The sequence below is a fragment of the Bombina bombina genome, chromosome 1, assembly GCF_027579735.1.
Source record: "Bombina bombina isolate aBomBom1 chromosome 1, aBomBom1.pri, whole genome shotgun sequence".
Classification (NCBI taxonomy): Eukaryota; Metazoa; Chordata; class Amphibia; order Anura; family Bombinatoridae; genus Bombina; species Bombina bombina.
Window position 1 is genome coordinate 1,547,675,454 of NC_069499.1, and position 24,259 is coordinate 1,547,699,712.

The following is a 24,259-nucleotide window of genomic DNA, read 5'->3' on the forward strand; positions in this document are numbered from 1 at the left end:
ATGGCATTTAGCTCTTTTGCATTGCCCTGAAAAGAGCATTTAGCTCTTTTACTAAAAACCAAACCCTAAACTAAAAAACACTCAAAAAAGTTTTAAAAATCCTAACACTAACCCCCGAAGATCCACTTACAGTTGCTGAAGTCCCGCTTGAAGGATCTTTATCCAGGCGGCTCCATCTTCATCCAGACAGCATCTTCTTTCTTTATCCCGGCGGCGTCTTCTATCTTCATCCCGGCGGCGTCTTCTATCTTCATCTCGGTAGAGCGGAGCGGGTCCCAGGGCCGTCTTTAATATTGATTGGACCCTGGGCACAAATTTTCTTGCCCCCCCCCACCCCATGCAATTTTGCTCTCCACCCCAACATCCCAAAAAACAACTAAATCATTTTTTTTTTTTATTATTAGCCCAGCGGTGGATCATCCACTGCTGGGCTAATCATTTAAAAAAAAAAAAATGCAATATGTGAAACTGGACCTAAGCAGTACTAATAAGTAAATAAATATATAAATTCCTCCACTGTGCATTCATTTAATATTCTTTTGAATGTGATTCTGGTGTGAGGTTAGCTGGTTAAAGAGATTTAGGGCAGCCAACAGGAGCAAAAGTAAAGGAGGAAGCATGGAGGTGCAGACAAATATAAGTTTACTGACTGGAACAGCAGAACTACTATGGGAAGCTGTAAAATCTGAGACAGAGAGAAAATAAAAACTATAAAAATAAACCTTACATTAATGTGTGCAGTATCAGCATGACGCTATACATCAGCCACACCAGCACATGTCACTTCTTTGCTAGGAACAAGTTCCCTCTCACGCTGACAATGCTGCATGGGGAGGGGCGTGTGTGCACTCACTTATTCTTCCCACTACACCTTTCTACAAAGCACTAATCCCCTAACAAACTTCAGTTAGTTGATCTTAGGGCCACAGCAGAAAGAGCAGGGCTAAGGGGACCAGTAGACTGGATGCTGTCTGTCCAAGGCTGCATGGATACAGTGTGAGATGAGTCACACAGCCTCAAGACTGAAGAGAGCAGTGTATGCAGCTGCACAGATGCTCAAATCCTCATGTGCCTGCCGCTCCAGCTTTCTGCTGCATGCGCCTACTGTCAGCCCTACCCAGAAACAATCCCCACAACCCGAGCAGTTACCTGGTAACAGTGGTAACCCCAGTAGGACCTTTTCTGATGCAGTGGGAAATGGCTGGATGCCGAGTTAGGGCTTTGCATTCAGTGCTGCACAGTGCACATCTAAAACAGCACATGGCACTAGCTTGGCATGTCACATGACACCGGCACGGTCTGGCACAGTTATATATAAGCAGAGTACTTTTGACTGTGACAGTATTAGGACTGAATGTGTGTGTTCCCCATGTCACATCAGCAGTCTGGTATGAACCATAAATTTTTTTTTTTTTTTTTTTTTTTTTTTTTTTTTTTTTAGGACTCTTGGGCCCCTCAACAGAGACTGGGCCCAGGGCAGCTGCCCCTTTTGCCCTGTGTTAAAGACGGTCCTGGCGGGTCCATCCTGAAGACATTCAGCTTGGAGCATCCTCTTCATACGGTGGCCGCCATATACTGAATCTTCAATGCAAGGTATGTGATTCAAAATGGCGTCCCTTGTATTCCTATTGGCTGATTTGCTTTTGGAAAGTCAAATCAGCCAATAGGATGAGAGCTTCTGAAATCCTATTGGCTGTTTAAATCAGCCAATAGGATGAGAGCTACTGAAATTCTATTGGCTATTTAAATCAGCCAATAGAATTTCAGTAGCTAGTAATGTTAGTGGGTCTTTGTAAAATAATTTCAGGTAAAATAGCTGTTTAACTTAGGGCAATGCCCTACAAAAGGCCCTTTTAAGGGCTATTGGTAGTTTATTATAGATTAGTTTTTTTATTTTGGTGTGTTTTGTTTTTTTTAATGGGTATTAGAATAGGAATAATTGTTATTATTTTGAATAATTTGTTTGTTATTTTGTGTAATGTTTTTTTTTTCGTTTTGGGGTGGGTTTTTCTTTTTAGAATAGACATTTTTTATTTTTAATGGGCAGCAAAAGAGCTGAATGTCCTTTTAAGGGCAATGCCCATACAAATGCCCTTTTTTAGGGCAATGGGTAGATTAGGTTTTACTTTATTTTTATTTTGTGGGTTTGGGGGGTGGGGGTTTGTATACTGTTAAGGGGTGTTTGATTTTCTTTTTTTTTAGCAGAAGAGCTGTTAACTTTAAGGCAATGCCCTACAAAAGGCCCTTTTAAGGGCCCTTGGTAGTTTATTATAGATTAGGGTTTTTTTATTTCGGGGTGTTTTTTTTTAAAGGGTATTAGAATAGGAATAATTTTGATTGTTTTGGATATTTTCATTTGTTATTTTTTGTAATGGTAGGTTTTTTTATTTTTTGTAATTTTAGTGTTTTTTATTTTTTGTAATGTTAGGTTTTAGTGTAAGGTAGCTTAGGTTTTATTTGACAGGTAAGTTTGTATTTATTTATAACTAGGTAGTTAGTAAATAGTTAATAACTATTTACTAACTAGTCTACCTAATCTTGCCTGTGAAATAAAAATAAATCCTAAACTAGCTACAATATAACTATTAGTTATATTGTAGCTAGCTTAGGTTTTATTTCACAGGTAAGTATGTATTTAGTTTTAAATAGGTATTCTTTAGTTAATAATTGTAACTTTAATTTAGCTCTATTTTAATTATGTTAAAGTTAGGGGGTGTTAAGAGTTAGGGTTACGTTAGGTTTAGAGTTAGGTTTAGGGGTTAATATAGTTTAATTTAGGTTGTTGCGATGTGGGGGGCTGGCGGGTTTAGGGATTAATAGATTTATTTAGTGGTAGTGATGTGGAAGGCCAGAGGTTTAGGGGTTAATAGCTTTATTTAGTGGTGGCGATGTTGAGGAGCGGCGGAATAGGGATTAATAGATTTATTATAGTGTGGGCGATGTTGGGGTGCGAGGGAATAGGGATTAATAACTTTAGTATAGTGGTCGCGATATCGGGAGCGGCAGATTAGGGTTTAATAGATTTATTTTGGTGGCGGCGATATCGGGAGTGGCAGATTAGGGGTTAATAGATTTATTTCAGTGGCAACAATATCGGGAGTGGCAGATTAGGGGTTAATAACATTATGTAGGTGTCGGGGGCAGCCGATTAGGGGTTTTTAGACTTAGGTTTTATGTTAGGGTGGTAGGCTTAAACGTAACATTTTTTTCCCCATAGACATCAATGGGGCTGTGTTACGGAGCTTTTCATTCCGCGATAGCAGGTGTTAGGTTGTTTTTTTTACCCACTCTCCCCATTGACGTCAAAAGAGCTCTTGTATTTTGTGTGATATGGAGCTTAAAACCACCATATCGCACGAACAAGCCAGCTGTTTCAAAACTTGTAATCGCTGCGCTATAGAGGGTTAAATAACACAACTTTTGTTGCGTTCGTTAAATTCCCTATAGCGATCATAACTCGTAATCTACCTGCTAGCTAGTAATGTGCACAGACTGTGGTGGTTTTATACTGAATTGATACAAAACTAACTAAGAGGACTGTTTGCCAAATAAAATAGTCTACTGAATAAAAGGGGTCTTTATTATAGATACATATAACTATACATTTCTTATATATATATTTAATAAGAGATGTCCCTACGGTCATTTAGATTACAGTGTAACTATTAGCTCACACTTATTAGTGGTTACATCAGGTAAGAGACTGTTAAGACTGCAGTTAAAATGTCAGCTTTGTGGAATAAATGTAATGCACCATTAGCCATTCTACATATACAGTATATATATATATAACTCCTGATAAAAAAAAATCCTGCATTACACCATTGGTGATTTATAGTGATCCCTCCTATATGTACAAGATCCTCTCTGACCCTTCCTGTTATGTGATGTTACCAGTAACATTGGCTCACTACTGCCCACAATTCAATCAGCTTAAAGGGACAGTATACTGTAAAATAGTTTTTCCCTTAATGTGTTTACAATTGCTTTTTTTACCAACTGCAGAGTAATAAATGTATGAAAATTAGCTTTTTAAGGCTTATTTGTGTATTTTAAAGCTTTGATTTTTTGTTTTGAAGCCACAACCTAATAAAATGGGTATAATCAGATCTCATTACTTTATCACATTGTGTACATATCACCTGCTTCTTTATCTTATATCTGTCCATAAAACAATCACCAGTACTTGGAGAGAACAATGGAAAATCAACATTTTATTACCTTATCTCTGCTATATCCCACTGGGAGTGTAATTTCTTCTGATGGCTGTGTTTACAAAGCTTATCTATAGCTTGGACCTGCGGCCACAAACTTTCAGAATAGGTGGGGATACCACATGCTAAATCAACTATTTCAAATGCCGATATAAGGGTAAAGGAGCTACTTGTAAACTATTTAATACACTCCAGCAGGTGAAGCGGATCATTGGGAACAAACTAAAGGGGAGAAAATGTTTGAGTAAACTGTACCTTTAAGCCTGTACACTCCCCAGAACACATTCTGATTGGTTGTACTGAGAAGCCATTGCTAAATGAACAAGACATCATCTTTTAGTATATTTCAAAGTTTATTTTTACATAACCACAGCCCTCCTCTTTACACAACCTTTGGCAGGGGCCTTCAGTTTTTTAGTGCTACAACCTATGATGTGCTACATTTTAGTTTTAGTTTATCCCTAGAATCTACTTTGCTAATAGAAACTGTGATGAGGGTTCCCCTTCTTGTAATAAAATAGCATAGAAGGTTATCTATTCAGTTCATTGTGTTTTGCAGTAATGCAGTGGTTGGTGGGTTCCTGGCCAGTAATTAATTTATTTGTCTATTGGGGGTGGGTGGAGACTTTTGAAATTATCTGTTGTATAATGCAATAGGATTTCCTTCATTTGGAAATATATGGTAATAGGAGTAAGTCACATGACCAAAGACCTTCTGTGTATTACGATTTAGTAGTTCAGGGGGGGCAGGGGCTCTCTGTAATGTGCATGCTCTCTGGCTAGAACCACATGGTGCAGTAATAGCTAGCCAGTGGTTAATTATATGTATGGTTACAAGGGGTATACGCAAAGAGCAGCTTGGGAACAAATGTATTCTGATAGCAGTGGTAGGAATGAATAAAGTAACAATATTTAGTATAAACTCAAAACCAAACAGCCACCAACAGTCATCCCTGAGACGTGAGAGCAGCAGCACCCAGAACAAGAATCAGAGCAAATATTCTTGCACTGCAGGCGCACATGGGGACCGGATAACGTTTGATGTTCATGGTATTTCCAAAATTGTACCTTGATTGGGGAAAAGGGCTTAGAAGGAGACCTAGATGCTGGGTCCTTGAAGAAAAATTAAAAGGTAAATGAATTTTAGTTACATAAACTGCAACATGCTACAAAGTTACTGAACAGTGCAGCAGTTGATTTTTATCTGCCCCTAAATGGCCACAGCACATACATTTTTTTAAAGGGTTGTGTCCCTGGCAGTGGTGAGTCAGAGTCTAGGGGGTGCTATTGGTGATATCCATTACTGTAGCAGAGCCAATCATTGGTTTACAAGCTAGTGGCTGTAATGACATCTGACTTCCAGTGCTCTGTGCTGGGAGTGAGAAGCAGTTTATATTTAAAAACACAAATTAATAAAAGTAGGAAGAGTCTACAGAGAATGAGACCCCCCCACACACACACAAACAAACACACACACAAACAAACACACACACACACAAACACACACACACACACAAACACACACACACAAACACACACACACACACACAAACACACACACACACACAAACACACACACAAACAAACACACACACACAAACACACACACACACAAACACACACACAAACAAACACACACAAACAAACACACACACAAACAAACACACACACACACAAACACACACACACAAAAACACACACACACACAAACACACACACAAACAAACACACACACACAAACACACACACACACACAAACAAACACACACAAACAAACACACACACAAACAAACACACACAAACAAACACACACACACAAACACACACACACAAAAACACACACACACACACACACACACAAACAAACACACACACAAACAAACACACACACACAAACACACACACACACAAACACACACTAACAAACACACACACACAAACAAACACACACAAACACACACACACAAACACACACACACAAACACACACACAAACACACACAAACACACACACAAACACACACAAACACACACACAAACACACACACAAACACACACACAAACACAAACAAACCCATACACACACAAACACAAACAAACACACACACAAACAAACACACACACAAACACACACACAAACAAACACAAACAAACACACACACAAACACACACACACACACACACAAACACACACATACACACACAAACACACACACACAAACAAACACACACATCTACCCCCTGTACCTTCAACTTGTTGCCTTTTCAAAAATTACAATCTGGAGTCAAGCCAAGTCCCTGGAATGAAAAACAATGAAAATAAATATGTTTAATGGCTGTTTTTTAAAACATTTATATTTTATGTTAATCTCCTATAATACACAAGGCATTAAACATCTCTTGCTTGTGTGCACAATGACAGAGGGACCAGAAAGCTAATTCTCTGTCCATTAGCAGTGATTAACCCTGCTAATGTTTATACAACTGAGGCCCGGTATTTGTTGTTATTGTAAAATTATGAGAACGCTAACCTCTATCAGAGACGTTCAACAACAGAGCTAATAGAGCTAAACATGAAATCTGGAGTTAGCAAACAAAACTAAAATATGAGCAATCTGAGAATAAAAAAAACAATACTAATCTATTTTCTATGATGGGCCGGCTCCTAAGTTTACATTCCTGCTTTTCAAATAAAGATACCAGGAGTAACTTAGAAAGTTGCTTAAAATGACATGCTCTATCTGAATCATGAAAAAAAAAAAGTACATGTGGTTATATATTTAAAATCACAATAATATAAAATACTGTATGTAAAATCTCCATCTCTCTCTCTTTCCTGATTCAGATAGAGCATACCATTTTTTTAAAAAAGTTTCAGATTTTATTCTAATGTCAGATTTACTTTGTTCTCTTTATCCTTTATAGGGCAGGTAGGTAAACTCTGGGGCATGCACGTGTATGGAGGACTATATAGCAGGCGTTTTGCAATCATACTTTTAGCAATGTTATACATTTGCAAGAGCACTAGATAGCTTAGTATTTGCTGCCATGTATTGCTCAAGACACACGTGCACGCTAGCTACCTAGGTATCTCTTTAACATAGAATACCATGAGAATGAAGCAAATTTGTTAATAGCGCTGCGGAATCTGTTGGCGCTCTACAAATAACCGATAATAATAATAATAGAACTCAATCGGAAACTTTTTTTTTTTTTAATGGAGTACTCTGTCTGAATCATGAAACAAACAATTTGGGTTTCAATGCTCTTTCATTAGCCTGATAGAAATGTCTAAATATATAAAGGGGTTTAATAAGAGAATTATTACTTAAAGGGACATGAAACCCAATTTTTTTCTTTCGCGATTTAGAAAGAGCATGTCATTTTAAACAACTTTCTAATTTACTTCTATTATCTAATTTGCTTCATTCTCTTGATATCACTTACTGAAAAGCATATCTAGATATGCTCAGTAGCTACTGATTGGTTGCTGCACATAAAGGCCTTGTGTGATTGGCTCACACATGTGCATTGCATTTCTTCAACAAAAGATATCTAAAGAATTGAGCAAATTAGATAATAGAAGTCAATTGGAAAGTTGTTTAAAATTGCATGCCCTATCTGAATCATGAAAGTTTAATTTTCACTAGACAGTCCCTTTAAAGTCCTAGTATATACCTGAAACATCACTTTTATTTGCACCTGGGACAATTTTCTTCCATAGACTTAATATTTTTGCTGATTTTCTACAATATTCTTGAAATTAATGTTTTCTTAAACGGACACCTAGGGCTGCCACCTTTAGTTCAGGTCAAACCTAAACACCCTTGTACCGTGCACAGCAAACTTTTTTTTGGAAAGTACACACTATTGGCTCGATTTATCATCCATGGGCGGACAGGACGGACATATTCACCCCTGTCTTCACGGTTTCTCCTCCTGTGTGCTTGCGTGCAACCCTGCCCATGCACAGCCAATCATGCGCGACCAGGAGCTGTCAATCTTCTTGATCGGAAGAGACCGGGAGATTTAAATTCTCCACCTAAGAGGTAGAGAACAGGGCAGGGAAGCAGCAGACTACTGACCGCTGCTTGATAAATCCTGACTGCAGGTTTGCTTGTGTGAACCTGCAGTTGAAGGGGACAGAAGGGCTTGATAAATCGAGCAATATGGGATCCATTTATCAAGGTGCATATGCAGCTTTGGAGCACATTCGGTTGCGCCAATAGTTAAGCAGTGGTCATTAGACTGCAGCTTCCCAACCTGTACACCAGCTGGCTGATTAAAATCACCCCGGACACATTCGCCCAGGGTGATTGACAGCCCCTGCTCATGCACCATTGGCTAGTGTGAGCTAGGGATGACTTGTACAAGTAGCTTCTTGTACAATGTTAATTGAGGGCAGCATACTGCTGCCCGCTGGCTGCAATCCTGGGCCAACAAGTATGCGTAAGCGAACCTTGTCTGTCCAGGTATTAATAAATGGGGCCCTATGTATAATAGCACATAAACACAAATAGATATTTACACTCACACACACACACTCTTACACACGCTCTCTCTCTCTCACACACACACTCTCTCACACACTAACACAATCACACACATTCTCGTACACTCCCTCTCTCATACACACACACACTCAGACACACTAACACACTCACACACACATTCTTACACACGCTGTTACACACACTCTCACACACTCTCTCACACACTAACACACACACATTCTCGTACACTCCCTCTCTCACACACACACAAATACACTCACTCTTTCACACACAGACTCACACACAGAAAGACACTGACAAACACAAAGACACACACATTCTCACACATAAAGACACACTCCCACAAAAAGACACACACACATGTAAGAGAGAAATAACTGTAGGCATGTGCAGTATGCGGTTATTTTCCACCAAACCCTGGCAATTGCATGTCCGGGTCTGACTCAGCTTAAAACCCGGAGGCACAAATGGAAACCCAAACTGTCCGGGTCATTTCCAGACAGGTGGCAACCCTAATGACACCCAAAAATGTTCACGATTCAAATATAGCATACAATTTTAAGCAACTTTCCAATTTACTTCTGCTATCAAATTTGCTTTTTTTCTTTTGGTATCCTTTGTTGAAGGAGCAGCAATGCACTACTGGGGGCTAGATGAAAACAGGTGGGCTAATGACAAAATCAATATATGTGCCACCACCAATTAGCAGCTACATGAAAGATCTTTTTTTTTAACCTGTCATTTTTATGTTTTGTTATTTTATCAATTATATTAAAGGGACGTGAAACCTACATTTTTCTTTCATGATTTAGAAAGAGGGGGGATTAGGGAACTATAAAGGATTTGTGGCATTCATGCCAAGTGTAGAATTAGACACTAATTTATCAAATATATATGGGGCTAAAACTTTACACTTTATTTAACATATATGCAAATAGACAAGACAGTGATTCAGACACCAATCTGAAATCTTAGAGTTGGGTATGTTTTCTTTTCAAAATCAGTTTATGTGCTGCAATTGCATCTTGCCCGTAGATATTGTCCGTAGGGAATCCCCATTTTTTGGCTTTTTGGGTGAAAGCTATTCCACTGTAGGAGACTATTAGTAGATGTTATTTTTTTCTATATAGCTTAGTATTCAAAGATCTGTCTCTTTCCTGATTTCCAAATCCAGAAATGAAATACGTGTATCATCTATCGTAGAAGTGTATCTCATACCATATGGATTGTTATTCAACCATTGTATGAAATTTATAAAATACAATTTTGTACCTGTCCACAAAATTAGTACATCATCTACGTACCTGATGTATAGTTCCATATATTTCATCTATGGATTCATTTCTTGATTTAGTATACTTTTACTTTCAATCCACCCCAAGAAGAGGTTAGCATATGTCAGGGCACAGCATGTGCCCATTGCTGTCCCCTTTTTTTGCAGATAGATATGTTTATTAAACAAGAAGTAATTATGTCTTCATACAAAGTCTAACAAGTCAATAATACATTCATCCTCTGCATCCCCTTTTGGATTGACTGATTTTTGAAAATATAATACAGCATCCCTACCTAGAGTGCGTAAGATGTTAGAATATAGACTTTCAACATCAATGCTTGCTAATAAGGTATCTTCCTTTACTGTAATGCCCGTTAGGCATTTTAGGACATCTTTTGTGTCTTGTACATATGATGTAAGGGTATATACGAATTTCCTTTTGTCAATAAATACGCTAGCATTTTCTGTGAGACACTCATTCCCAGAGACTATGGGTCTACCTGGGGGGTCTTCATGTTTTTGTGGATTTTCGGGAGGCTGTAAAAGGTTGTTACCCTGAGAGTCATGTTACACATAAAAAGATATTCAGCTTTGGTTATTAATCTTTCATTAAAACCCCTGTCTAGAATCGATTTTAACTCTTTGATGAAAATTTCTGTTGGGTCTTGTTTAAGGACTCTGCATTATCCAAAATGTCAGAACACATTTTTACATATTGTATGTTATTAATTATCACCATATTACCGCCCTTATCTGCATTTTTAATAGTTATTTCTGTATTGTTTTGCAGATCTGTCAATGCTTTTGTTTCTTTGAGGGACACTCAATCAAAATTAAACTTTCATTATTCAGATAAAGCATGCCATTTTAAACAACTTTCCAATTTACTTCCATTAACAAAATGTGCAGTCTTTTTATATTTAAACTTTTTGAGTCACCAGCTCCTACTGAGCATGTGCAAGAATAAGTGTGTATGCATTTGTGAATGGCTGATGGCTGTCACATGGTACATGTATGCATTTGTGATTGGCTGATGGCTGTCACATGGTACAGGGGGAGTGGAAAAAAACATAACTTTTAAAATTGTCAGAAAAAAATCTACTAGTCACTTGAAGTTCAGACTAAGTGCTATTGCATTGTCTTGTTATCTTGCATTTGTTGATTATGCAAATCTACTGTGCTGACTGGTCCTTTAAAGTTCTTTTTGATTTTACTTTTACTGTTTAGTACTTCTATTTCAGTTGTCACCAAAGACAAAAATGTATCAATTGACGGGTATTTAGAGATTGTTGGCATAAAATCACTTTTAGGTTTTACACTATCCTTTCTAGTATCTGTTGTGTTGTCATTTTCATTAAGTAGTGTAAGCATTAAATTAATTTATGAAGTGCCAGTTTCCTGGCAAAAAGATGTGTATCTTTTATCCAATTAAAAGTATCATGATGTGGGGTAGTTATGAATGTCAATCCTTTTGATAGAAGTGTGTGGTGTTCCTTTTTAGGGGGATATCAGTTCAATTGATGACTTGTAAATCATGAATTACTTTTGTTTGTTTGATGGTTTCGATTTGTTTTGTTGCCTTGTTCTTATCGTTCTCCTTGGGGAGAATAGATCTTTCTAAAAAAAAATGCTCGTTATTGAGGGTTCGGTGGAGGCAGTGATTGTATTTGCTACAGGTGTTTGTATTAATTCCTCATCTAAGGGTTCAGAATCTGTAGATGAGTTGTCAGTGGTAATATTTGTATTGCTATTACCTTTGGGATCCTGAGTATATCTAAAATGTATACGTTTTTGATTTACTTTGTATATGTTGCCTTTTTGGTGGTCTGACCAATCTCTTTGTAATTTTCTGTTTTTAGCTTCACTTAGTTCTTCTTTCAATTTATCAATATGAAACTTAAGTTTTAAGTCTAGTGTTTCAAAATTTTTATGAGTAATACATTTATTTTTGCCTCATCTATTAGTTTAGTTAATTGTTCATATTGTTTTCTCTCATATTCCAAAGTGAGCTTCATTGCTGTGTGTATTTGAGTTTGTGTGAAACTATTTTCTAGGGAACAAGTTAGAAATCGGCTGACTTTGTTCATCAAAGCAGTACGCAGGTAGGAGGTTGCCTTTGAGCGCATAGTATGCCTGCATTCTGATATGGATATGAATAAGATTGAACAAGTTTCTGAATGATACTGTGAGATACAGGTAGCCGGTACACGTATTCCCTATACCAATCACATATAGCTATAAAGCTGATAACCCACACTATCTCCAGGCTCATATGGCCCTTATGTTTTTAATTTAAGACACTGCTGATGGAATATTTATTTATAAGGAGTTTGGAAGTGCACATACCCAACTCTAAGATTCCAGATTGGTGTCTGAATCACTGTCTTGTAAAGTGTAATGTTTTAACCCCATATATATGATTTAGAAAGAGCATGCAACTTTCTAATTTACTTCTATTATCTAATTTGCTTCATTCTCTTGATATCCTTTCCTGAAAAGCATATGTAGATAGGCTCAGTAGCTGGTGATTGGTGGCTGCACATGCTTCTTGTGATTGGTTGACCCATGTGTATTGCTATTTCTTCAACAAAGGATATCTAAAGAATAAAGCAAATTAGACAATAGAAGTAAATGGAAATGTTGTTTAAAATTGTATTGTCTATCTGAATCATAAAGAAACGGCAGCATTGAGTGTAATGGGGGGGGGGCTGACTGATTTAATAAGCCCCAAAATCATCATCTTATTTAAACAAAGTTATCAAAGAAAAGGGTTTGAAAATAGGGGGAAAAAGGGGAGGTCAAATATTATTTTGTATGAAAAAGTTTGTGTTGAAGATTTTTAAATTGATTTAGAAACATGAAACTAATGTTTCTACATGTTATATCTAGGGACTGGTTGCTCACTGGCTAATACAAAACAAAATCCCAACACTCTATTGGTGGACAGGAACACCCTCCCTTGAGATTTTCTATCGACACTTCTATCACCCTCTTGGGTATCTCACATACTATGGTAGTCCTGCGTTTCCCTAACTTCCACAGCATCCTCCTTACTCCCTACAAGGTTCTTAGCGCCAGTCTCCCTGCTTTTTATTTCCTCTATCTAGATTTTTTTGCTTAGTCACAGACCCCCCCTCCCCTCTTTACTCTACATTAAGTTTTGTCTGTTTCCTGTGGTTTTGCAGCTTTAGCTTCTGTCCTGAGGGGCAGGGAGGGAGACAATGGGCCACTAACAGGGAGAAGGTGAGAGCCAGCATGTGTGTTTGTGTCTGTGTGTGTGTGTCTGTGTCTGTTTGTGTGTGTTTGTGTCTGTTTGTGTGTGTCTGTGTGTGTGTGTGTTTACGTGTGTGTTTGTGTCTGTGTGTGTGTTTGTGTGTATCTGTTTCTGTGTGTCTGTGTGTGTGTTTGTGTGTATGTTCATGTCTGTGTGTGTGTGTTTGTGTGTGTCTGTGTGTATCTGTGTGTTTGTGTGTTTGTGTGTGTGTGTTTGTGTGTGTTTGTGTGTGTGTGTTTGTGTGTGTTTGTGTGTATCTGTGTGTTTGTGTGTTTGTGTGTGTGTGTTTGTGTGTGTTTGTGTCCTTCTGTGTGGTGAAGGGGTGACAGAAAAATGGAGCAAGGGTTAAACCAGAGAAGCGGATAGCAAAGGAAGAGTTAAAACCAGGAAGAGACCAGGCTTTGAGGAAAGGAGAATATAGCTAGGAAAACGAGAAAGGGAGTATGTATTTGGCAATTTCACTGCTTGTTAGTTCTTCAGCTACACAGTATAATTACTTCCTAACTCTACCCATGTACGTGTTGTAATAAAATAAGGGAGAGAAATAAGGGAGCCCCAGAGTCTGTAAATAGGTTTGGGCAAATAAGGGAAATCCCTGAAAATAATTGAGGGTTGGCAAACCTACCCCACCCTTTATTACTTGCTATTGTACTGTATAAACGTATTAGTACTGAATGGGACACTCCCTATATCTCTTCCAACTGCACCATGTAACTGTACTATATAACCTCTCCCTGTAACTCCTCTTGCATAGTTGCCAACATTTCAAAAACATTTCCAGGTACACTTTGCAGCAGAGCAAGCAAGCGGGTTACTGGAGTATTGACGACCTACTGTTCAACTGCTCCGCCCACTAATTTCTGCAATCGAAACACACCCATTTAAAGTAATAGAATAATTTAGACTGTATATATAGTTTATTATACAGATTACAGCAACAAGCTCTTACACCTACCCAGTCTCTGGAACACATTCTGGGCATATGGTTATTTTTACAACACAGCATCAAAATTAGGCAGACAGATAATATGTGAACCCATTCAATAAAAATAACAATATTCCATTAGGAATTAATTATATTTAAAGGGACAATGAACCCAATTTTTTTTTTCTTTCGTGATTCAGATAGAGCATGAAATTTTAAGCAACTTTCTAATTTACTCCTATTATCAAATTTTCTTTATTCTCTTGGTATCTTTAATTGAAATGCAAGAATGTAAGTTTAGATGCCGGCCCATTTTTGGTGAACAACCTGGGTTGTCCTTGCTGATGGGTGGATACATTTATCCACCAATAAAAAAGTGCTGTCCAGAGTTCTGAACTAAGAAAAAAGCTTAGATGCTTTCTTTTTCAAATAAAGATAGCAAGAGAACGAAGAAAAATTGATAATAGGAGTAAATTAGAAAGTTGCTTAAAATTGCATGCTCTATCTGAATCACAAAAGAAAAAAATTGTCCCTTTAAATAATACACTACATCTATCTATCTATCTATCTATCTATCTATCTATCTATCTATCTATCTGTATATATATATATATATATATATATATATATATGTGTGTGTGTGTATATATACAGTATATGTACTGTATGTATATATATATATATACACTACATCTATCTATCTATCTATCTATCTATCTATCTATCTATCTATCTATCTATCTATCTATCTATCTATCTATCTATCTGTATATATATATATATATATATATATATGTGTATATATACAGTATATGTACTGTATGTATATATATATATATGTGTGTGTGTGTGTATATATATATATATATATATATATATATATATATATACTGTACAGTGAATATTAAAAGTCTACACACCCCTGTTAAAATGTCAGGTTTCTGTGATGTAAAACAATGAGACAAAGATAAAGCATTTCAGAACTTTTTCCACCTTTAATGTGACCTATAAACTGTACAACTCAATTGAAAAACAAACTGAAATCTTTTAGGTGGAGGGAAGAAAAATAAATAAATAAAATAATATGGTTGCATAAGTGTGCACACCCTTAAATTATTCTTTGTTAAAGCACCTTTTGATTTTATTACAGCACTCAGTCTTTTTGGGTATGAGTCTATCAGCATGGCACATCTTGACTTGGCAAGATTTGACGACTCTTTTTTGCAAAAACACTCCAAATCTGTCAGAATGCGAGGGCATCTCCTGTGCACAGCCCTCTTCAGATCACCACACAGATTTTCGATTGGATTCAGGTCTGGGCTCTGGCTGATCCATTCCAAAACTTTCTTCTTCTTCTGGTGAAGCCATTCCTTTGTTGATTTGGATGTATGCTTTGGGTCGTTGCATGATGAAAGATGAAATTCCCCTTCATGTTCAGCTTTCTAGCAGATGCCTGAAGGTTTTGTGCCAATATTGACTGGAATTTGGAACTGTTCATAATTTCCTTTACCTTGACTAAAGCCCCAGTTCCAGCTGAAGAAAAACAGCCCCAAAGCATGATGCTGCCACCACCACGCTTCACTGTGGGTATGGTGTTCTTTTGGTGATGTGCAGTGTTGTTTTTGCGTCAAACATATCTTTTGGAATTATGGCCAAAGAGTTCAACCTTGGTTTCATCAGACCATAACACCTTTTCCCACATGCTTTTGGGAGACTTCAGATGTGTTTTTGCAAAATGTAGCCGGCTTGGATGTTTTTCTTCGTAAGAAAAGGCTTCCATCTTGCCACCCTACCCTATAGCCCAGAAATATGAAGAATATGGGAGATTGTTGTCACATGTACCACACAGCCAGTACTTGCCAGATATTCCTGCAGCTCCTTTAATGTTGCTGTAGGCCTCTTGGTAGCCTCCCAGACCAGTTTTCTTCTCGTCTTTTCATCAATTTTGGAGGGACGTCCAGTTCTTGGTAATGTCACTGTTGCGCCATCTTTTCTCCACTTGATAATGACTGTTTTCACTGTGTTCCATGGTATATCTAATGCCTTGGAAATTCTTTTGTACCCTTCTCCTGACTGCTACCTTTTAACAATGAGATCCCTCTGATGCTTTGGAAGCTCTCTGAGGACAATGGCTTTTGCTTTTAGGATGCGGCTAAGAAAATGTCAGGAAAGACCTACTAGAACAGCTGAACTTTATTTGGGGTTAATCATCATTTAAATGATGGCAGGTGTGTACTGACTCCTATTTAACATGCTTTGGAATGTGATTGCTTAATTCTGAACACACCTACATCCCCAGTTATGTCTACTTCCCTCCACCTAAAATATTTAATTTTGTTTTTCAATTGAGTTGTACAGTTTATAAGTCACATTAAAGGTGGAAAAAGTTTTGAAATGATTTATCTTTGTCTCATTTTTTTACATCACAGAAACCTGACATTATAACAGGGGTGTGTGTAATTTTTATATCCACTGTATATATATGTTTGTGTGTATATATATATATATATATATATATATATATATATGTGTGTGTGTGTGTGTGTGTGTGTGTGTGTGTGTGTGTATATATATGTGTGTGTGTGTGTGTATATATATATATTTCTTTCATGTAATTGGCAATGAGCTAGTGTTCCAATCAGCCAATAGAATGCAAGCTCAATCCTATTTGCTGATTGGATCAGCCAATAGGATTGAACTTCAATCCTATTGGCTGATTGCATCAGCCAATAATATTTTTCCTACCTTAATTCCAATTGGCTGATAGAATTCTATCAGCCAATCGGAATTTAAGGGACGCCATCTTGGATGATGTCACTTAAAGGAACCGTCATTCAGTAAGAAGCCGTGTTTGAAGAGGATGCTCCGTGCCGGATGTCTTGAAGATGGAGCCGCTCCACGTTGGATGGATGAAGATAGAAGATGCCGTCTGGATGAAGACTTCTGCCCGTCTGGAGGACCACTTTGCCCGGCTTGGATGAAGACTTCTCCCGGCTTCGTTGAGGACTTCGGCCCGGTTGGATGAAGACTTCTGCCGCTTCCTTGAGGATGGATGTCCGGTCTTCAGAACTGTAAGTCGATCTTCAGGGGGTTAGTGTTAGTTTTTTTTAAGGGTGTATTGGGTGGGTTTTATTTTTAGGTTAGGGTTTGGGCCGCAAAAGAGCTTGCTGCCCTTTTAAGGGCAATGCCCATCCAAATGCCCTTTTCAGGGCAATGGGGAGCTTAGTTTTTTTTTAGATAGTATTTTATTTGGGGGGTTGGTTGTGTGGGTGGTGGGTTTTACTGTTGGGGGGGTTGTTTGTATTTTTTTTACAGGTAAAAGAGCTGATTACTTTGGGGCAATGCCACACAAAAGGCCCTTTTAAGGGCTATTGATAGTTTACTTTAGGCTAGGGCTTTTTTATTTTGGGGGGGCTTTTTTTATTTTGATAGGGCTATTAGATTAGGTGTAATTAGTTTAAATATCTTGTAATTTGTTTATTATTTTCTGTAATTTAGTGTTTGTTTGTTTTTGTACTTTAGCTCATTTAAAGTGAAGGTAAAGTTAGCTTCTTTCGATCTTTTCAAATGTAAATAGCCTAAAAAATAATGGTAGTTTAATTCATCAATTTCATAAAAAATCTATATTTACCGATTTATCCGCTTTTTCTAACTCTATTCTCCTCGTTCTGTAATCTGCCCGTATATTATTATTTTTTTTGGCAGCCAGGTCACGTTGTTCTATTAGCCAATTATCTGTCTGGCCGTTAGGCGGCCGTCATTTGACGTCACTGTATTACTATTCGTTCTGCGCATGCGTTAGATACACTTCGCTTCAAGTGGTAATAGTTTTTAGTTGCGCAGGCGCAAATTGAGGTGAAGGCGTAATGTGCGCAGGCGCAAATTGAGGTGAAGGCGTAATGTGCGCATGCGCAAGATTAAAGAAAATCGCGAACGCTCATTTACCATACGTATAGAGCGGGTGGCAACGCTCTATACGTAATACACCAAGAAAGCAGGAAATAACTGGAAGGAGGAGCTTTAATCGGCCGGAGACGTAAAGATAAATTATTTATTTTATATTTATATATATAGAAATATGTCCTAAAAACTTAGCAATCTTGCTATATTTTGACCAATTAACACAATACTGCTTTCAGTTGCAGAAAACTTTACCTTCACTTTAATTTATTTAATTATAGTGTAGTGTTAGGTGTTATTGTAACTTAGGTTAGGTTTTATTTTACAGGTAAATTTGTATTTATTTTAGCTAGATAGTTATTAAATAGTTAATAACTATTTAATAACTATTCTACCTAGTTAAAATAAATACAAACTTGCCTGTAAAATAAAAATAAACCCTAAGCTAGCTACAATGTAACTATTAGTTATATTGTAGCTATCTTGGGGTTTATTTTACAGGTAAGTATTTAGTTTTAAATAGGAATAATTTAGGTAATAATATTAATTTTTATTTAGATTTATTGTAATTATATTTAAGTTAGGGGGTATTAGGGTTAGATTTAGGTTTAAGGGTTAATACATTTAGTATAGTGGCGGCGACGTTGGGGGTGGCAGATTAGGGGTTAATAAGTGTAAGTGGGTTGCGGCGACATTGGGGGCGGCAGATTAGGGGTTAATAAATATAATGTAGGTGTTGGCGATGTTGGGGGCAGCAGATTAGGGATTAATAAGTATAATGTAGGTGGCGGCGGTGTCCGGAGCGGCAGATTAGGGGTTAATAAGAATAATGTAGGTGGCAGCAATGTTAGGGGCGGCAGATTAGGGGTTAATAATATTTAACTAGTGTTTGCGAGGCGGGAGTGCAGTGGTTTAGGGGTTAATATGTTTATTATAGTTGCGGCGATGTCCAGAGCGGCAGATTAGGGGTTAATAATTTTATTATAGTGTTTGCGATGCGGGAGAGCCTCGGTTTAGGGGTTAATAGGTAGTTTATGGGTGTTAGTGTACTTTAGCACTTTAGTTATGTGTTTTATGCTACAGAGTTGTAGTGTAAAACTCATAGTTACTGACTTTAAAATGCGTTAGGACTCTTGACGGGGTAGGGTGTACCGCTCACTTTTTGGCCTCCCAGGACAGACTCGTAATACCAGCGCTATGGAAGTCCCATAGAAAAAAGGGTTTACAAAGTTTACGTAAGTCGTTTTGCGGTAAGGCCAAAGAAGTGTGCGGTGCCAATAAACCTGCAAGACTCGTAATACCAGTGGGCGTAAAAAAGCAGCGTTAGGACTTGTTAACGCTGCTTTCTCCAACATTGGTGTGTCCGGTCCACGGCGTCATCCATTACTTGTGGGATATTCTCCTCCCCTACAGGGAAAGGCAAGGAGAGCACACAGCAAGAGCTGTCCATATAGCTCCCCATATGGCTCCGCCCCCCAGTCATTCTCCTTGCCGCTCTGAACAAGTAGCATCTCCACGGGGATGGTGAGGAGTTTGTGGTGTTAGTTGTAGTTTTTTATTTCTTCTATCAAGAGTTTGTTATTTTAAAATAGTGCTGGTATGTACTATTTACTCTGAAACAGAAAGAGATGAAGAGTTCTGTTTAAAAGAGGAGTATGATTTTAGCAGCAGTAACTAAAATCAATTGCTGTTCCCACGCAGGACTTTTGAGATGAGAGAACTTCAGTTGGGGGGAACAGTTTGCAGACTTTTCTGCTCAAGATATGACTAGCCATTTTCTAACAAGACTGTGTAATGCTGGAAGGCTGTCATTTTTCCCTCATGGGGATCGGTAAGCCATTTTCTTAGACTTAGAAAGAATAAAGGGCTTATTATGGGCTATTAACTGGTGGACACTCTTAAGGGCTAAATCGATTGTTTATTTAAGTTTTTATTTAAAGTTTGAAGTGGATTTCACACTTTTATTATTTGGGGAACATTTTTTATCACCAGGCACTAGTTAAGACACCTTCCCAGTCAGGAAGGGCCTTTCACTGTATTAGGCAGAGCCTCATTTTCGCGCCATTTTTGCACAGTTTCTTTTAAGTACATTGCATGCAGATGCATGTGAGAGGGTCTGGTGTCCACTGAAAAAGTTCCTAGAAGGCTTGAAATACCCCCCTGGAATAGTTGAAGTCACAACAAAGGCTGTGGCTGGGACTGTAGTGGGGTTAAAATTGCAAACGGCTCCGGTTTCCACATTTTAAGGGTTAACAGCTTGAAAATTGGGGTGCAATACTTTGAATGCATTAAGACTCTGTGGTGAAAATTTGGTAAAGATTGGATAATTCCTTCATAGTTTTTCACATATTCAGTAATAAAGTGTGCCCTGTTTAACATTTAAAGAGACAGTAACGGTTTTGTTTTAAAACGGTTTTTGTACTTTATTAACCAGTTTAAGCCTGTTTAACATGTCTGTACCTTCTGATAGATAATGTTATGTATGTATGGAAGCCAATGTGGTTCCCCCTTCAAATATATGTGATAATTGTGCCATCGCGTCCAAACACAGTAAGGACAGTATTGTCACAAATAGTAAGCTTGCCCAGGATGATTCCTCAGATGAAGGAAGTAGAGATAGCTCTACATCTTCTCCTTCTGTGTCTATACCAGTTATGCCCGCGCAGGCGACCCCTAGTACTTCTAGCGCGCCAATGCTTGTTACTATGCAACAATTGACGGCAGTAATGGATAACTCCATAGCTAATATTTTATCCAAAATGCCAGCATTTCAGAGAAAGCGCGATTGCTCTGTTTTAAACACTGTAGAGCAGGAGGGCGCTGATGATAATTTTTCTGTCATACCCTCACACCAGTCTGAAGTGGCAGTGAGGGAGGGTTTCTCAGATGGAGAAATTTCTGATACAGGAAGAATTTCTCAGCAGGCAGAACCTGATGTTGTGACATTTAAATTTAAATCAGAGCATCTCCGCGCATTACTTAAGGAGGTGCTATCTACTCTGGATGATTGTGACAATCTGGTCATCCCAGAAAACTTGTGCAAGATGGACAAGTTCCTAGAGGTCCCGGTGCACCCTGATGCCTTTCCGATACCTAAATGGGTGGCGGACATAGTGAATAAGGAGTGGGAGAAGCCAGGCATACCTTTTGTCCCTCCTCCTATATTTAAGAAATTGTTCCCTATGGTCGACCCCAGGAAGGACATATGGCAAACAGTCCCTAAGGTCGAGGGGGCGGTTTCTACACTAGCCAAACGCACGACCATTCCCATTGAGGACAATTGTGTTTTCAAAGATCCTATGGATAAAAAATTGGAGGGTTTGCTTAAAAAGATTTTTGTACAGCAAGGTTACCTCCTTCAACCTATTTCGTGCATTATTCCTGTCACTACAGCGGCGTGGTTCTGGTTCGAGGAACTGGAAAAATCGCTCAGTAGGGAGACTCCGTATGAGAAAGTCATGGACAGAATTCACGCACTTAAGTTAGCTAATTCCTTTATTTTAGACGCCGCTTTGCAGTTAGCGAGATTAGCGGCGAAAAATTCAGGGTTTGCAATTGTGGCGTGCAGAACGCTCTGGCTAAAGTCTTGGTCGGCGGATGTATCTTCCAAGACAAAATTGCTTAATATCCCTTTCAAAAGTAAGACCCTTTTTGGGCCAGAATGGAAAGAAATTATTTCAGACATCACTGGGGGAAAGGGCCATGCCCTCCCACAGAATAGGCCTTTCAAGGCTAAGAATAAGTCCAATTTTCGTTCCTTTCGCAATTTCAGGAACGGACCGGCTTCTAACTCGGCAGCCTCTAGACAAGAGGGTAACACTTCCCAGACTAAACCAGCTTGGAAACCAATGCAAGGCTGGAATAAGGGTAAACAGGCCAAGAAGCCTGCTGCTGCTACCAAGACAGCATGAAGGGGTAGCCCCCGATCCGGGACCGGATCTAGTAGGAGACAGACTCTCTCTCTTTGCTCAGGCTTGGGCAAGAGATGTTCAGGATCCCTGGACACTAGAAATAGTCTCTCAGGGTTATCTTCTAGAATTCAAGGAACTACCCACAAGGGGAAGGTTCCACATTTCTCACTTATCTTCAAACCAAATAAGTAGACAGGCATTCTTACATTGTGTGGAGTGATACACCCAGTTCCAACTGTGGAACAAGGTCAGGGGTTTTTACTCAAATCTGTTTGTAGTTCCCAAAGAAGAGGGAACTTTCAGACCAATTCTGGATTTAAAAATTCTAAACAAATTTCTCAGAGTTCCATCGTTCAAAATGGAAACCATTCGAACAATTTTACCTACAATCCAGGAGGGTCAATATATGACTACCGTGGATTTAAAGGATGCGTATCTACATATTCCTATCCACAAAGATCATCATCAGTTCCTAAGGTTCGCCTTTCTGGACAAACATTATCAGTTCGTGGCTCTCCCATTCGGACTAGCCACTGCTCCCAGAATTTTCACAAAGGTGCTCGGGTCCCTTCTAGCGGTTCTAAGACCAAGGGGCATTGCAGTGGCACCTTATCTGGACGACATTCTAATTCAAGCGTCGTCTCTTTCCAAGGCAAAGGCTCATACAGACATTGTTCTAGCCTTTCTCAGATCTCACGGGTGGAAGGTGAACGTAGAAAAGAGTTCCCTGTCTCCGTCGACAAGAGTTCCCTTTTTGGGAACAATAATAGATTCTTTTGAAATGAAGATCTTCCTGACAGAAGTCAGAAAGTCAAAGCTTCTAAACGCTTGTCAAGTTCTTCTCACTATTCTGCAGCCTTCCATAGCTCAGTGCATGGAAGTAGTAGGGTTGATGGTTGCAGCAATGGACATAGTTCCTTTTGCTCGAATTCATCTAAGACCATTACAACTGTGCATGCTCCAGTAGACAGGATCACCTGTCTCAGGGAATGAGTTTCTGCAGACCAAAGTGGGTCATTGTCACGACCGACGCCAGTCTATCAGGCTGGGGCGCGGTCTGGGATTCCCTGAAAACTCAGGGTTTATGGTCTCGGGAAGAGTCTCTTCTCCCGATCAACATTCTGGAACTGAGAGTGATATTCAATGCTCTCCGGGCTTGGCCTCATCTAGCGAAGGACGGATACATAAGATTCCAGTCAGATAACATGACGACTGTAGCTTACATCAACCATCAGGGAGGAACAAGGAGTTCCTTGGCGATGAGAGAGGTATCCAAGAACATCAAATGGGCGGAGGATCACTCCTGCCACCTATCTGCAATCCACATCCCAGGAGTAGACAACTGGGAGGCGGATTATCTGAGTCGTCAGATTTTCTATCCAGGGGAGTGGGAACTCCACCCGGAGGTGTTTGCCCAGTTGACTCAATTATGGGGCATTCCAGACATGGATCTGATGGCGTCTCGTCAGAACTTCAAGGTTCCTTGCTACGGGTCCAGATCCAGGGATCCCAAGGCCACTCTAGTGGATGCATTAGTGGCGCCTTGGTCGTTCAACCTAGCTTATGCGTTTCCACCGTTCCCTCTCCTTCCCAGGCTTGTAGCCAGGATCAGACAGGAGAAGGCCTCGGTGATTCTGATAGCTCCTGCGTGGCCGCGCAGGACTTGGTATGCAGACCTGGTGAATATGTCATCGGCTCCACCATGGAAGCTACCTTTGAGACAGGATCTTCTAGTACAAGGTCCATTCGAACATCCAAATCTAATTTCTCTGCAGCTGACTGCTTGGAAATTGAACGTTTGATTTTATCCAAGCGTGGGTTTTCAGATTCAGTGATAGATCCAGAAAACCTGTGTCTAGAAAGATTTACCATAAAATATGGAAAAGATATATCTGTTGGTGTGAATCCAAGGGATTCTCCTGGAGTAAGATTAAAATTCCTAAGATCCTCTCCTTTCTCCAAGAAGGTTTGGATAAGGGATTGTCAGCGAGTTCTCTAAAAGGACAGATTTCTGCTTTATCTGTCTTGTTATACAAACGACTGGCAGCTGTGCCAGAGGTACAAGCTTTTGTACAGGCTTTGGTCAGAATCAAACCTGTTTACAGACCCTTGACTCCTCCTTGGAGTCTAAATTTAGTTCTTTCAGTTCTTCAGGGGGTTCCGTTTGAACCCTTACATTCCATAGATATCAAGTTGCTATCTTGGAAAGTTCTGTTTTTGGTTGCTATTTCTTCTGCTAGAAGAGT

General features: G+C 38.9%; 1 protein-coding gene across 2 annotated transcripts in view; it reads left to right on the top strand.

Moving 5' to 3' along the window:
- The first annotated feature begins 1,449 nt into the window (after positions 1-1,449).
- The window catches only part of SLC16A5 (solute carrier family 16 member 5), a 168,705-nt gene continuing 145,895 nt past the window's right edge, over positions 1,450-24,259 (top strand). Inside the window, exon 1 of one of the 2 annotated variants that reach the window (XM_053708886.1) lies at positions 1,450-1,593. The gene's annotated coding sequence lies outside the window, so the exon portion shown is untranslated. Of the gene's footprint in view, positions 1,594-13,142; positions 13,247-24,259 lie in introns of those variants that run through there. The other variant, XM_053708887.1, reaches the window with a different exon arrangement.